Consider the following 15,867-nt stretch of genomic DNA (forward strand, 5'->3'; position numbering starts at 1 on the left):
TAATCTCAGAGGGAAAACTCTCAATAATTTGCCATTAAATATAAATATATATAAATTTAAAAGATTATATCTATATATCTTTAGTCAGCTTACAGAATTTACTTTCCACTCCTAGCTTGCTTACTAAGATTTTTGTTTTTGTTTTTTCAATTTAATGAACAAATGTTTAAATTTTCCAGATGACATTTCTACATCTGTTATTTTTCCCTTTATTCTGTTAATGTGGTATATTATGTTGATTTTTAAATGTTTACTTAAACCATGTATTCCTGAAATAAACTCAAATACTTATATTATCATATATATGCTAAATATATATACATATATACATATATATGTATATATTGCCAGATTCAGCTTGCTAACATTTTCTTTAGGATTTTTGCCTCTCTGCTCACAAATGAGTATTTTCTTTTCTCATAATGACCTTGTCAGGTATTTGTTAAGGTATTCTGACGTCATAAAACAAACTGGGGAGTAGTCTCTCTCAATCTTTGTGCAAGATTGTCATTGCCAGTAAAGCTATTTGCTCCTACAATTGCATTTGTAGAACATTTAAAATTCTGGTTTCATTTTCTTTAAGTTATTAAAATATTCAGATTTTCTATTTCCTCCTGTGTCACTTTTTTGCATTTTATTGTCTTATATTTTTAAAATTGAAGTACAGTTGATTTATAATGTTTCAGACGTACAGCAATTACAAGATATTGAATATAGTTCCCTGTGCTGCCTCTCGGGTCACTTTTAATAAATTATATGTTTCTGGATTCATCTCATCTAAAACTTAGTATGTGTTGACATAAGGCTGTTGATAATATTCTCTTATTTCCTTTCTCTGCATGATCTTTGGTGACGTGCCCTATTTTGTTCCTGACATTAGATATTCGTGCCTTCCTTCTTTTTCTAGTGATCAATCTTACTAGACATGTGTCAGTTTTATTAGGCTCCCCTTTCTGTCCAAAGTATAGCTTTACTGATCCTGTCTCTGCCATAAATTTTTGCTTTTATATTTATTTTTCTTTCTTCTACGTTTCTTTAACATTTGTCATATACGCTTTTTTTTAACATATTTATTGGAGTATAATTGCTTTACATTGTTGTGTTAGTTGCTGCTGTATAACAAAGTGAATCAGCTATACGTATACATATATCCCCATATCCCCTCCCTCTTGCATCTCCCTCCCACCCTCCCTATCCCACACATCTAGGTGGTCACAAAGCACTGAGCTGATCTCCCTGTGCTAGGCGGCTGCTTCCCATTAGCTATCGATTTTACATTTGGTAGTGTATATATGTCCATGCCACTCTCTCACTTCGTCCCAGCTTCCCCTTCCCCCTCCCCGTGTCCTCAAGTCCATTCTCTATGTCTGCGTCTTTATTCCTGTCCTGCCCCTAGGTTCTTCAGAACCTTTTTTTTTTTTTTTTTAGATTCCATATATATGTGTTAGCATACGGTAATTGTTTTTCTCTTTCTGACTTACTTCATGCTGTATGACAGACTCTAGGTCCACCCACCTCACTACAAACAACTCAATTTCGTTTCTTTTTATGGCTGAGTAATAGTCCATTGTATATATGTGCCACATCTTCTTTATCCATTCATCTGTCAATGGACACTTAGGTTGCTTCCATGTCCTGGCTATTGTAAATAGTGCTGCAGTGAACACTGTGGTACATGACTCTTTTTGAATTATGGTTTTCTCAGGGTATATGCCGAGTAGTCAGATTGCTGGGTCATATGGTAGTTCTAGTTTAGTTTTTTAAGGAACCTCCATACTGTTCTCCATAGTGGCTGTATCAATTTACATTCCCATCAACAGTGCAAGAGTGTTCCCTTTTCTCCACACCCTCTCCAGCATTTATTGTTTGTAGATTTTTTTGATGATGGCCATTCTGACCAGTGTGAGGTGATACCTCATGGTGGTTTTGATTTGCACTTCTCTAATGATTAGTGATATTGAGCATTCTTTCATGTGTTTGTTGGCAATCTGTACATCTTCTTTGGAGAAATGTCTATTTAGGTCTTCTGCCCATTTTTGGATTAGGTTGGTTTTTTTGATATTGAGTTTCATGAGCTGCTTGTAGATTTTGGAAATTAATCCTTTGTCTGTTGCTTCATTTGCAAATATTTTCTCCCATTCTGAGGGGTGTCTTTTCGTCTTGTTTATGGTTTCCTTTGCTGTACAAAAGCTTTTCAGTTTAATTAGGTGCCATTTGTTTATTTTTGTTTTTATTTCCCTTTCTCTAGGAGGTGGATCAAAAAGGATCTTGCTGTGATGTATGTCATAGAGTATTCTGCCTATGTTTTTCTCTAAGAGTGTTATAGTGTCTGGCCTTACATTTAGGTATTTCATCCATTTTGAGTTTATTTTTGTGTATGGTGTTAGGGAGTGTTCTAATTTCATTCTTTTACATGTAGCTGTCCAGTTTTCCCAGCTCCACTTACTGAAGGGCTGGCTTTTCTCCACTGTATATTCTTGCCTCCTTTATCAAAGATAAGGTGACCTTATGTGCATGGTTTTATCTCTGGGCTTTCTATCCTGTTCCATTGATCAATATTTTTGGTTTTGTGCCAGTACCATACTGTCTGGATTACTGTAGCTTTGTAGTATAGTCTGAAGTCAGGGAGCCTGATTCCTCCAGCTCCGTTTTTCTTTCTCAAGATTTCTTTGGCTATTTGGGGTCTTCTGTGTTTCCATACAAATTGTGAAATTTTTTGTTCTAGTTCTGTGAAAAATGCCATTGGTAGTTTGATAGGGATTGCACTGAATCTGTAGATTGCTTTGGGTAGTATAGTCATTTTCACAATGTGCATTCTTGCAATCCAAGAACATGGTATATCTCTCCATCTGTTTGTATCACCTTTAATTTCTTTCATCAGTGTCTTATAGTTTTCTGCATACAGGTCTTTTGTCTCCTTAGGTGGTTTATTCCTAGGTATTTTATTCTTTTTGTTGCAATGGTAAATGAGAGTATTTCCTTAACTTCTCATTCAGATTTTTCATCATTAGTGTATAGGAATGCCAGAGGTTTCTGTGCATTAATTTTGTATCCTGCTACTTTACCAAATTCATTGATTAGCTCTAGTAGTGTTCTGGTAGCATCTTTAGGATGCTCTATGTATCGTATCATGTTATCTGCAAATGTCATATATGCTTTTAACCTATTCTTTTCTCAAATTTCTTGAAAGGTATGCATCCCACTAGTTTTCTGGGGTTTTGTGGTAAAATACACATAATATAAAATTTACCTTTAGTGACATTTAGTACATTCACAGTGTTGCACAACCTTCATCATCATGTAGTTCCAGAATGTTTTCGTCACCCCAAAAGCAAGCTCTGCACTTATTAAACAATCTCTTACCAGTCCCCTCTCCTCCCAGTCCCTAGTAACCACTGATCTGCTTTCTGTCTGCATGGATTTGCCTCTTCTGGATATTTAATATAAAGGGAATCATTCAATAAGAGGGGACTAGGTAATTCCCTGGTGGCCCAGTGGTTAGGGCTCAGCGCTTTCATTGCAGTGGCCCAGGTACAGTACTTGGTCAGGGAACTAAGATCCCACAAGCCACGTGGTATGGCCAAAAGGAAAAAAAAAAAAAAAAAAAAAAAAAAAATATATATATATATATATATATATATATATATATATATATATATATGGACCAAAAATTCAATGGCATAAAATGTAGGTTAATGGAAATCAGTATTTTTTTCAATCTATATTGCCACTATACTGTATTGTCATATACTGTACAATACTGACTGTGCACTGAAATAAGAAAGTCCCAAATGATTAAGGCTTTCACCTATTACTGTATCTTTCCTCCAATAAAAGGTAATAAAGTTAGCCATCCCTCTCCAAATGGGGTTGGCCAGAGGATGAGACAACCCAAACACCAATTGTGTTTTTTCCAAATTCATGTTATTGTCTAATGTGGTATTTTAGGACATACACACAGACACACACACACACACACACAGCTTGAATTAAAATCCAAGGATTGCTACACTTGTAGTTGTAGACCATACCATCTTCTCTAGCTACTTTAAGTAGGGAGGAATTTATTAAATGGTATTTAGTAACTTAGAAAATCTTTGGAAAGGCTGATAGAACAGGCTTCAGGTTAAGTTCAGGAACAATTATGGGTGAGAAACACAGCAGAAGCAATTACCTCTGCCATGTTTCGAAAGCTGTTTACCTTTGTTTTTCTCTGTAAAATGTATGACCCACACTTTCCTCTTAACTTTGTTTCAAATCAAAGTGTCACTTGGGTGCATCTGATTGGTGGAAATTCAGTTAAGTTGCTTGCTGTTATCATGGTTGATTTTACATTATTATCCCTTTAAATCCAGCACATTCTTATCAGCTACTTGGGGATCAACACAGAACGCCACCACAGAGGCGTGCACTTGCCTCTAGAACTTCCCAGGGCTCACGAATGATCTTAGGCTTCTTCTCACGCACTCCAGACCTTTCTTTTGTTGGCTCCCATCATGGCTGATCTCAATGGCTTCATACATTGACTCTCCCTCTCTGTCCAGCTCTGTTTGAATCGGTGACCTTATTTTAAACTGCCTCGTTGAGTCTTAGGACACAGTTTCCAGGGATTGTGGCTCAGTTCCATGCACCAGAACTCTGGGAAAGTTTCCTCCATCATCCAGGACACACCCAGGACTTTGAAATACTTCTCCAGACAGCCCTACACTATCCTCAACCCCTCTAACAGGGGGAGGAGGAGACACTGTACTATTATTGTTGTTGTTATTAATAAGAGAGAGTGTGCTAGCATAGGAAAGCTCCCAAATAAAGAGAATAGTGTCCCCTGGATTTGTGCAACATGAAGATACTGACACAGTATCCACTGGTGGGAGAGAGAAAGAACTGGAAAGGAAGCAAGTGGTTATAACAGAAAGAAGGTCGGGGGAACCTGAGATCATACACGGAGACCAACACAGTAGCTTTAAGGGTTTTGAGGGCCCTAACACACTTCTCTTGCAAGCCGCGGTCCTTTCAACGAATATCTAGGTGTGGGCGGGGAGGGAGGAAGATCATGAGACCCACATGCTCTCAGTATTGTACCTGGAAGCACCTTGTTTCTCTTTATCATTTTCTATTTCATGTACCGTTTAGCACACCACGTTTATGCTTACGCCTGTGATCTTTTGAAGATCTAAGCTCATGAATCTCTGTAAAGTTCAAAGAATCTCATTTAATGTTATCTCCACATTGTGGGTGATTTTTTTTTTTCCACTTGATAGTAAAGATTTTGTTTTTAAAAATAAGAAAAAATGTCTTTGATATCCTAACTTTGAGAATTCCTTCCAAATACATTTTCACGTGTGCAAGTATGTTTATACATGTCAGATTATGTGACTTTGAAGTGTTTTGTGTTTGTGGGTCCCAATGTGTGCATTCATTCATGTATGTGTGTATACACATACATGTACTTTATGAACTGTTGCTATGAAGTAATGACATTGGTTTTTGTAACATGCATGCTGAAATGACAAAAGGAGCGAACATCTAGGGCAGTGAATCTCAACAGGGGGCAATTCTGCTCCCTGGTGCGTGTGGGAGGGGCATTTAGCACTGTCCGCAGACATTTCTGGCTGCCAAAAATGGGGTTAGGGTGCTCCTGGCATCTAGTACACAGAGGCCAGGGATACTGCTAAATATCTTACAGTGCATGGAGCAGCCCCCTGACCCCTGCCCACGACAAAGAGTTATTTGTCCTAAAGTGTCCATAGTGCCAAGGTTGAGAAACTCCGTTCTAGACACATAGTACTGAACAAAAGTTTACCGGGCACCTATAATATTCAAGACTCTGTTTTAGCCTTGGTTCAGAAATAAGCATAATGTAAACATCTATTGGTACGCCCCCCATGTATTTAGTAAGGGAGTGTATCAGGCAGGGTCTCAACTGGAAACACTTGGTACGCACAGATTAAGATAAGTTGAAGAACTAGTTACAAAGGAACGAATATAGGGAGAGCATAAGGGAGAGTGTGGGGGCCTGGGCTAGTAGCCACCAAGGTGTTATCCTCCGTGGGACCTACAGAGCTAAGGTGTGGAGTGGATACTGGAACCTGGAAGGGGACGGAGTCTTCTGGTGCAGCCACCTTGAAGGGAGCGAGCTTCAGTTGAGAGAGCTAACCTTGAGGTGACCTCCAAGGGAAAGAACTAGGGGACCAATTACCCCCACCTCCCTCCCACCTACGGTAAGGGCCCCCCATGGGCCAACAGAAGCCAGAGAACAAGCCAGAGAACAAGCAGTGAGGGAGGGGGGCAGGCACCAGGGAACATGAAGGTGAACGAAGGTATCTGGGCAAGGACTTACTTTGTAAAGGACTCTCACTGAAAGCAGATACTGGTAAGAGCCACCAAATCAAGGGCTCTCAGCTTTCGGAGGCGTGAGGGGTTCTTTCTAGCTTGGATGAGCTCAGGGAGGCCTCAGTAAAGGATGCGGCATTTGAAAGACAGCCTTGGGAAGTGACTAGAGTAACCAGCATGCCAGCCTTTTCCCACTTTGAAAGGGCACCTTCATCTCGTACACGCAGGGGAGGGGGGGGGCTTCGGCTGCAGGCCTCGCCAGCCTCCTCTCCTGCCCACGGATCCCAGCCCTGCCGCTGCTCCCAGAACATGCTGCTGGAAAGCATCTCCCAGCTAGGACACTTCTCCCTGGGCCTGGCCACGCTCACAGGGGGGACTGGGCAGGCCCTGCTTCTCTCCATTAGCCTGTTTCTTTGTTCTTCGTAACGCCACTATTTTACACATATATAAGCATATATGTGTATATACTACTTTCATATATATGTGTATGTGGGTATATATACATCAACTGTTACGTAGGATTGCAGTACCCAAAGGACATTTACATAACAGAGGAGCACAGATATTTAAAACCTTAATATGCCTTTCACCCTAGTACAAGGGAAAAACGCTCACCAAATGAAACCCACACAGGGAACGCCCTCCTGTGCTCCCCCAGCTCCTAGCCATGCTCTCCCGTTTGGGGGTCTGTTCCTCGTTGTGGATCCTCTTCTACTCTCCCTCCTATGAGTATTTTTAAAAATATATTTATTTTATTTTATTTATTTGGCTGCACCGGGTCTTAGCTGCGGCACACAGGACCTTTTTAGTTGCGGCATGCATGTGGGATCTAGTCCACTGACCAGGGATTGAACCCGGCTCCCCTTCACTGGGAGCAAGAAGCCGTAACCATGGGACCACCAGGGGCCACTCCTCTTCCCCTAGCGGCCTCTGTACGTAGTGAGTTGCTGACCATCCTCTTTGTTCTATTGATAACTCATTGGAAAGCCGTGGGGTTTCTTTCCAATTCGGCCTCCACCATGGGCACATCTGCCTTTCCCAAGGATAAATATTAATTATCAGAGATATTACACTCTAAACCCAGAAGGTGGAAGAGAAGTATTTTTCTTACATCCCCAATGCTTTCAAAGCTGCCTCTCTGTGTAATGAACACCTCGTATCATTTACTTTTGAACAGTGTAAGCGCGCCCACCCCTTCAAACTAGGACCCCCTAGAGCCTGCTGGAAATAAGAAGTGGGCCCATTTTCCAGCTTTATGCCTCTTAAGAACTGCCCTCATGACTACACTAAGACCTAACAGGGGCTTTGTAATTAGTTCTTAATTACAAGGTGAGATTAAATTCCTAGCCAGCCAAGAGCATTCTCTTCCCCAGACTCTGAATGGAGAGAAAAAGGATGGTTTTGTTTTTCTAGTAACATAAGATTTTACACTGAGACATGAGAGCTGGAGCATGAGGTCTGATATTCAAGGTGGAAAGAACATCGTAAGCACAGAGGTTGGAAATAATGCATATAACCTATTGTTTAAATGAACATTGTTTAGAAATGTGAAAGCAATGAACTGTGGGTGTATACCTAGCAGGCGCCAGATTATAGGTGATGTTTAATTATTTCCTTTAAAGATTGATTTTGTATTTTAAAAAATTACATGCTGCTGATTTAGAGAAGGATATTAACTCACTGGAATAGAATCACAAAAATCCATTTGTTTTTTCAGTTTCTGCTGCTACTTGGGTTAACTCCTTCCCCCCCCCCCCCCCGCCCCACTTGATAGCAGATTCCCTTCACGGCATCATAGTTGAATTCCATAACTTTTTGGTCCCTTTGGGTTATTCTGTCAGTCTGGTTTCCTTTCTCAGACTCTGTGTTGTTTTTGAAATTGTTAATTTCACGGTCATTCCAAAGTCCTCTTCCACCATCCCCCAGCTCTTCCCCCAACTACAGGGGCCAAAGTCAACAACAGCGGCTTAGAACAGGGAGGGTGGTACACACCAAGCTGCTGTTGGGGCCCTGGGGAGGGAGAGGGTTGGAGCATCTCCTTCCTGGCTGTCCAGTGGGAAGCTTGCTTCTTTCTGTTGGCTGCTGTTTCCTCTCTAACACTCAGTAGCCAGAAGCCATTGGTTCTGCCTGAATGTCAAGTTTCCAAAGGAATGTTGGTTACTTGAGGGAGGGTACCTGTTGGTGTTTCAGGGAGCCCTAGGCAGCCCTGCCCCCTGCACGTTTCCCTGGGTTCAACTCCTAGTTGTGATGTGTCCCTCATCTTCCTCCCAGTAGCCACTCCAGACTGTCTAGCCATCCCATCTTGTCTATGGGGCCGCCATACCAGGTTTCAAGCTGTCTGGAGCTCTATCCTTCACGCCTGGTCAGGAAACACACAGGTTTGCCACGTGAAATGAGGAGGGTCACTGGTTCCCTACTGGCATATACCCTTCTGCCCTCTGTAGCGCTGGCAGGAGGCATCTTCTTGTCCCCTTTTGACCAAGATGATCTCCAGTCCCCAACTTAGTGGAGGGAAAGAAGGCTCAGGCACTTTCCTGAACCCCCTGGATTCTCCTAGTTGTTCTCCCTCTTAGCGTTGTGGAGAACAGGCTAGAGCCCATTTTCACGAACTGACACTCCTTCAAAATGCCACCTCCTCTCCCTGTCGCCTCCTTTCCTGTTGCCGTTGTGTGTGAGGAGTGGGTGGGTGGTACTCTCTTTACTGAATGGCATCCTTCTACACGCCCTGAAGGAATGGGGCTGAACACAGAGCCGGTGGTCCTAGCAAGTGAGAAGGTGGGGTACCTCGTAACAGCTGTTTTCAGCCATGGACCTGAGTAGCCAATTGCAATAGGTGGCAACTGACAACACCGTGTTACTGTTATGACCACCCTTCAGAGATACGCGTATCCCCTCCCACAATTTGGTTCGGATGTCAGAACTGATGATGCCACACATTCACCAAGAAGGTATGAAAAGTTTTATTACTTAGGGGTTTGAGGTCTCTGGGGGAGAGCAGAGCGGTACGCTTAAGTAGACCCCAAATAACTTCAGAGATGGAGGAAGGGCGCCAGGCCTGGGTTTTTAGGGCAGTTAAGGAATGGGGCCAGGGTGAGAGTTCTCAGGCAGGGGCTGGGGCTAGCTGGGTTTCACTCTCCTGCTGGCGCCAAGGAGGCTTTCTTATCAGTTTCCCCAGATGTGGGGTACAAGGGGTAGAGGGAGGGGTGGAGTTTAAAAATTGTCAGTTGTCGAACATAAAAAACGGGGCCCACAAGCACGTGAAAAGATGCTCAACATCACTAATTATTAGAGAAATGAAATCAAAACCACAGTGAGGTATCACTTCACTCTGATCAGAATGGCCATCATCAAAAAGTCTATGAATAATAAATGCTGGAGAGGGTGTGGAGAAAAGAGAACCCTCCTCCACTGTTGGTGGGAATGTAAATTGGTGCAGCCACTAAGGAGAACAGTATGGAGGTTCCTCAAAAAGCTAAAAACAGAGTTGCCATATGATTCAGCAATCCCACGCCTGGGCATATATCCAGAGAAAACTCTAATTCGAAAAGATACATGCATCCCAATGTTCATGGAAGCACTATTTACAATAGCCAAGACATGGAAGTGACCTAAATGTCCATCGACAGATGAATGGATAAAGAAGATGTGGTATATATCCACAATGAAGTACTACTCAGCCATAAAAAAAGAATGAAATACTGCCATTTGCAGCAACATGGGTGGACCTAGAGATTATCATACTAAGTGAAGTAAGTCAGACAGAGGAAGACAAATAACATATGATATTGCTTATATGTGGAATCTAAAATATGATACAAATGAACTTATCTACAAAACAGAAACAGACTCACAGACATAGAAAATAATCTTATGGTTACCAACGAGAAAAGGGGGGAGGGATAAATTAGGAGTTTGGGATTAACTCATACACACTACTATATATAAAATAGATAAACAACAAGGACCTACTATATAGCACAGGGAACTATATTCAATATATTGTAATAAACTGTAATAGAAAATAATCTGAAAAATTATATATATATATATACACACATATATATATGAATCACTTTGGGGGAATTCCCTGGTGGTCCAGTGGTTAAGACTCTGAGCTTCCAATGCTGGGGGCCCAGCTTTAATACCTGGTCGTGGAACTAGGATCCCACAAGATGCATCGCGTGGCCAAAAAAAGAAACAAACCAAAAACGGAATCACTTTGCTGTATGCCTGCAACTAACACAATATTGTACATCAACTATACTTCAATTAAAGACGTTTAAAAAGAATGGGGCCAGATTATTTCTTACAGTTACGTAGACATTAGACAAAACTCAGATGGTACTGCTCTTCAAAGTCATCGCTGCGGAAAGCTGGTCTGGTCCTCCAAGGAGCAGAAACCAAGACAGGATTAACTGTGCAAGGGTTTTTAGGAAAAATGCCTGCCAGGGAAAAAAACAGGGAGCAGACCAGACAAGCTGGAAGAGCCATCAGACTGTGACACAGAAGTCTGACCTTGAGTGAAGGACAGAAAGAGAGAAGGTTTGATGGAAATGTCCTAGGCTGCCATGTCATCTGCAAAAGGATCAGCAAAGTCTGGGGATGTTTCTGTGCTGAGGTTGGCCACCCCAGGAGTCCGCGCCAGGAAGGGGTCTGCCTTTGTGCCCCGGCTGCATGCGGGTCTGAGCTGGCAGGAGCCCTGGTCTTCGTGTGCACAGGTGGCTTCCCCGGCTCTGCAGCTGGGCCCCTGTCAATTGACCTTCCTATAGGTGGAAGCCTGGGAGGCAGCCTCATGGCCACCCCATACAGACACCTAGTCCAATGATTGTTTCATCGCTAAAATCATTTTGCAGCTCCTTTTCAGGGAGATGTCTTCACAGGATAGTATAGAAGCAATGAAAGGGCAGAGAGTTTCATAGCTTTTAAAAAGACCCTTTACTCTTGACCAAAACCAGCATCGGCCAGCTAGAGTACCCCTCTTAGTACTTATCTGTGTGGATTTGGCTATTACACACACACACACACACACACACACACACACACACACACATATACACACACACACAAAGAATCTGCACTTAAATGATAAAAGTCATCATTAACGACATCCCAAGGAATACGCCACAGTATCTGAAGGCAGTATCTGAATTAAAAGGAACAATTCCAGACACCTCTGGAACAATGGTAACATGGTAAGAATAATTGTACTGCCTTCCAAGGTGACTTCACTGAGGTGGACCATTCTTAGCATATACAGGATTTGGGGGACAGTAGTGAAAATTCAAAATAGCTCTGCTTTCTACCTTCATTTCTTCTCTGTGTGTGCACGGACAGATGGGGATGTGCAGGAATTATCACCATAAAGCTGATGAATGGACTCTTCCAAAGCTCTGGGCTTAGTTTTGAATTTGTACTTTTATATTCTTTTTATTTTCAAGGGGATATTCCCCAATTTTATAACTTTTAGGATCCACAACGCCTTCACCCACGCCAGGAATGTGCGTTTGTGTGTGCACATCCTGGCTGTGTTTGTGTGTATTCCTATGGCTTCCTTCCCCCCATCCTCACACTTGGGTGCATATGGTTCTCCAGATGGGGTAATGTTCTCCTTCACACGTGTTTTTAAATGTCTTTGGATTGTTTAACAAAAAGAAGTTAAAGGGTAAAAGAGTAAACACCTGCTTAGACAAATCTCTGAACCAAAGTGAGGGACGGAGGAGGGACATTTTTTCTTTCCCTGCCCGGGCTCAAGCTTCAAGTTTCCAATGTAGTCAAATTTGGGGGAAATGATCTTTCTTCAGGCCACTAGAGGGCACCAGTGTGCAGACAATTGTCAGGTTTGGGAGGGGTGCCGAGCTCCACGGAACAAGAGGGAAGGTGACTCTCACATTCCCATAGCCACCGAGTCCCTCTCCTTTTCAAAACACCTCTTGCTACACTCAGGATGTTTCTTTCCAGATCTGAATCATCTGAGTATTTCCTCCTCGCCTACCCTTCTACGAGGCTACACACCCCCCTCCTCCAGATTCCTTGTTGTCGTGACCATCATCTCTGTGGATGAAGGTTGAAGGACCCCCAGGAGCATAGACCAGGGAGGCCTACGGGTCCCGGAAAAAACACTGAAATTATTATCAGGAGACCTGGACTCAAGCCCCAGATCTGTCATTGGCTGTGTGATCTTGAGAAAATCACTTTACCTCTCTGAACCTCTGTGTGCTTATCTGCAAAATGGGAGGGAGAGTCCTCTAAAGTTCTTTGTGTTTCTGAGAAAAAGACTGGATACAGTTAAGCATCCTGCTTTGAAGGCAAAAGCCTCGTTCTTTCCTGTCATGCCGAAAACCTCTCCTTCTAAAATTCTAAAACCTGCTTCCTTAGTATTCTTTATCAACTCCTGCGGAATAAAATTCCAAATTAAGGACTTCTTTGGGTTTCCAGGCCAACATATAAGGAACTTGGACTTCAATTCTTCCGCCCACACACAGGAGAAAATATGAACAAACTGAAAATCAACAACTCTTCTTAGATCAATCAGAAAACTGACATCCTAGGGCAAACTGCTACCCCCCCCCCCCAAATGGAAGAGACAGACAGGTAGACAAAGAATCACACCTTACTGGAGCTGAAGATCAGGAGAAGAAAACTCTGCAGGAACCAGTACTGGGTTCCTTTTACCTAGTTTATCACGTCAAACTTGCAACAAAAAATGACAAAGCATACTAAGAGACAAAAAATGGAACAAAACAAAAAATGACACGGGTTGAAGAGACAGGGCAAACATCAGAACCAAACTCACATGTGGCAGAGATGTTGGAATTAGCAGACTGGGAATTTAAAATGACTATGATTCGTATTCCAAGGGCTCTAATGGAAAAAGTAGACAACATGCAAGAACAGATTGGCAGATTGGGAATGGAAGCAGTGAGATGGAAACTCCAAGAAAGAATCAAAAGGGAAGGCTAGAGATCAAAACACCATGACAGGAATGAAGAACGCCTTTGATGGACTCATCAATAAACTGGACTCGGCCGAGGAAAGAATCAATGAGCTTGAAGGCATCAATAGAAACTTCAAAAACTGACGTTCAAAGAGGAAAAAGAATGAAAAAGATAGAACAAAATACTGAAGGGCTGTAGGACAGTAACAGAAGGTGTTATGTACGTGTATTAGGATTACCAAATTAAAGACTTCCTCTCTCATCTATTCATAACCACACCACTTACATAGCCACGTCACTCTACCCTGCAAAACCCAGAGCTGAACTAAGAAACCATGTTTTTGCTTGTAACTCCTAACATTGCCACACCTTATTAAATTATCTCTGTTTAAACAATGAAAGACTTCCCGAGGGATGTGTGAGAATTTGAGGCAGCGGAAAGGGGCTTACCTGGTTTCTCTGTCACCTCTTTGGACTCGTTAAACTGGGCTTGAAGTGACTTCTGTCTTCTCCCATCTTCTGCCCGAATTTCCTACTCCTCAAAAGACAGCTCGTTCAAACCACTGGACTGTGACCAGGGGACTGGACTGGTCACTGGATTGTGACCAGTGAGCTGATATTTCTTCATGGTATCAACTGGAAAGTCATATCCCGTTTCCAGTGGAGCTTTGTCTGGAGCTGGAGAAAAATTGGACCAGAGAGTTTGGAGTAGCATGTGGAGAGGTAACTTCCTTGCTGTCACTTCAAGGTCACAGGCTTGAGGTCTGCTGACTATACTGATTTCTCCTGTTCCATCACTTTCTCTTTATTTTAATCACCTTCATTATAAATGTCCTCATAAAAGGCCTGCCACCTTCCATCCTCGTTGCTACCCTCCCCCAGTCCCATCTGCATCCTACTTAGGATTCTTCAGTAGCATTCTTCTTGAGAGGGACGTTCAAAGCCATCTATGACCTAGTGAGTGAATCTCTCGTTGCACCCCCCTGACCTTCTCCTTTCTCACCAGCCACCATGTTCGTGCAACACTGAGCTGTTTGTAGTTATCACAACCCAAGGCATTTTACTTCCTTGTCCTTACGTATGCTGCTCCCTCTGCTAGAAAGATTTCTCCCCCCTCTTGGACTACATGCTCTAAGATTCAGCTCAAGTGCCCCCTCCACCAGGAAGTCTTCCCTGAGAAGCCAGTCCAGGTTTCATGCCTCTCCTAGTTTCTCCCCCATAACACAGGCAGACCTCTGCTATGCCACTTCCCTGGACTACCATCGCTTTCCTAGTCACCTTCAAGTGCCTGGGGGGCAAGAATTGTGTCCCTTTCTCTAAGCTTATTATCTAGTACAATATATGGAACACGGTTTGTTACATGAATAAAAGTATGAAATAGTTGACAGAATGTAAAACTCTCAAAAATATGTTGTGAAAAGAAGGTGAATGTGGATCATGAGGGAGAAGAAAAGAAAAAGAAGAAAAGTAAAGCAGAAAAGAAAGTAGGCAGGAAAGTTCTGTGTACTGTTTTAAACATAATAATTGGAGGAATTAACATTTCAGTCCTGGTTCAGACTGTTAAGGAAATACAGTTTAAGAAATGCCTTTTGAAATGCATTTTTGAAAAACCTTAAAGATAAGAATCAGTAGAGCTTAAAACGAAATACATCTTTCAAAACGCTAAATCCACTTGTCAAGCCAGAAAGCAAAGAAAACATAAAAAGGTGGAAAGCACAGAAAAAGATGACAGAACAAAGATCAAACATAGGAGTTGTATCAATAAAAGCAAATGGATCAAGCTTTTCTATTAAAAGACAAAACCAATGGGGTCAAAACCCCAAACCTGAGTATGTACTGTCTACAATTTACATACCTAAAATAAAATGATCCAAACAGACTAAGATAAAAGCATGGGAAAAGACATGGCTGAAATATGAAAAAGGAAAAATATGGAAAATGGAAGTTACCATATTAATAGAAGACAAAGTAAAAAAATCTAAGGTAAAAGACATTATGGGAGACAAAGTTTTTTGTTTTACTTTTTAATTTATTTAATGTTTTAATCAAAAAAAGTTAAGCATGGGCACAGTCTAAATTTTTTTTTTACTTCTCATATAACAAATATGTCAGGTCCTTATCCCTCATCCCCATCCAACATTCTAAAGGCAACATTTTTCAGTTCTTTTGGCTGTTTCTTATATGTAAGAAACGTGTTAAAATTAATGGACATAAACAGACCTCAGTTGATCAATGATATTAGCTTCTTATATTGCCAGCAAAGGATTTTTTTATACCCATTTTACTCTGCTCTCATTCTTCTGTTGTAGTTATATCACAATTTGGAGGTTTGTCCATATCCACTATCATATCAGTTAGGAATGTGCTTGGCTGCAAGTAACAGAAAACACACCTAGCAATGGCTTTCAGGCAGTCAAAAGCTGATGTGGTGGTTTTAAGATGTCCTTAGGGACCCAGGCTTTTTTAATTTTTCTGTTCTCCCATTTTAGGCTCATAGTTTTTGTCCTCATGGTCACAAGACAGCTGCTACACCTCCAATGTTGCACCCATGTTTCAGGGAGGGAAAAAAAAAGGAAGGAAGAAGGGAAGCCAGAGGAGAA

The 15,867-nt window shown here is 41.8% G+C and overlaps 1 protein-coding gene across 5 annotated transcripts in view; it reads right to left on the reverse strand.

The window, feature by feature from the left end:
• The window catches only part of ADPRM (ADP-ribose/CDP-alcohol diphosphatase, manganese dependent), a 388,290-nt gene that overhangs the window by 57,355 nt on the left and 315,068 nt on the right, over positions 1-15,867 (reverse strand). For all 5 annotated transcript variants that reach the window (XR_013824978.1, XR_013824979.1, XR_013824980.1 and 2 more), the window contains one exon: positions 13,718-13,945. The gene's annotated coding sequence lies outside the window, so the exon portion shown is untranslated. The remainder of the gene's footprint in view (positions 1-13,717; positions 13,946-15,867) is intronic.

Source organism: Stenella coeruleoalba (genome assembly GCF_951394435.1).
Source record: "Stenella coeruleoalba genome assembly, chromosome: 19".
Taxonomy (NCBI): Eukaryota; Metazoa; Chordata; class Mammalia; order Artiodactyla; family Delphinidae; genus Stenella; species Stenella coeruleoalba.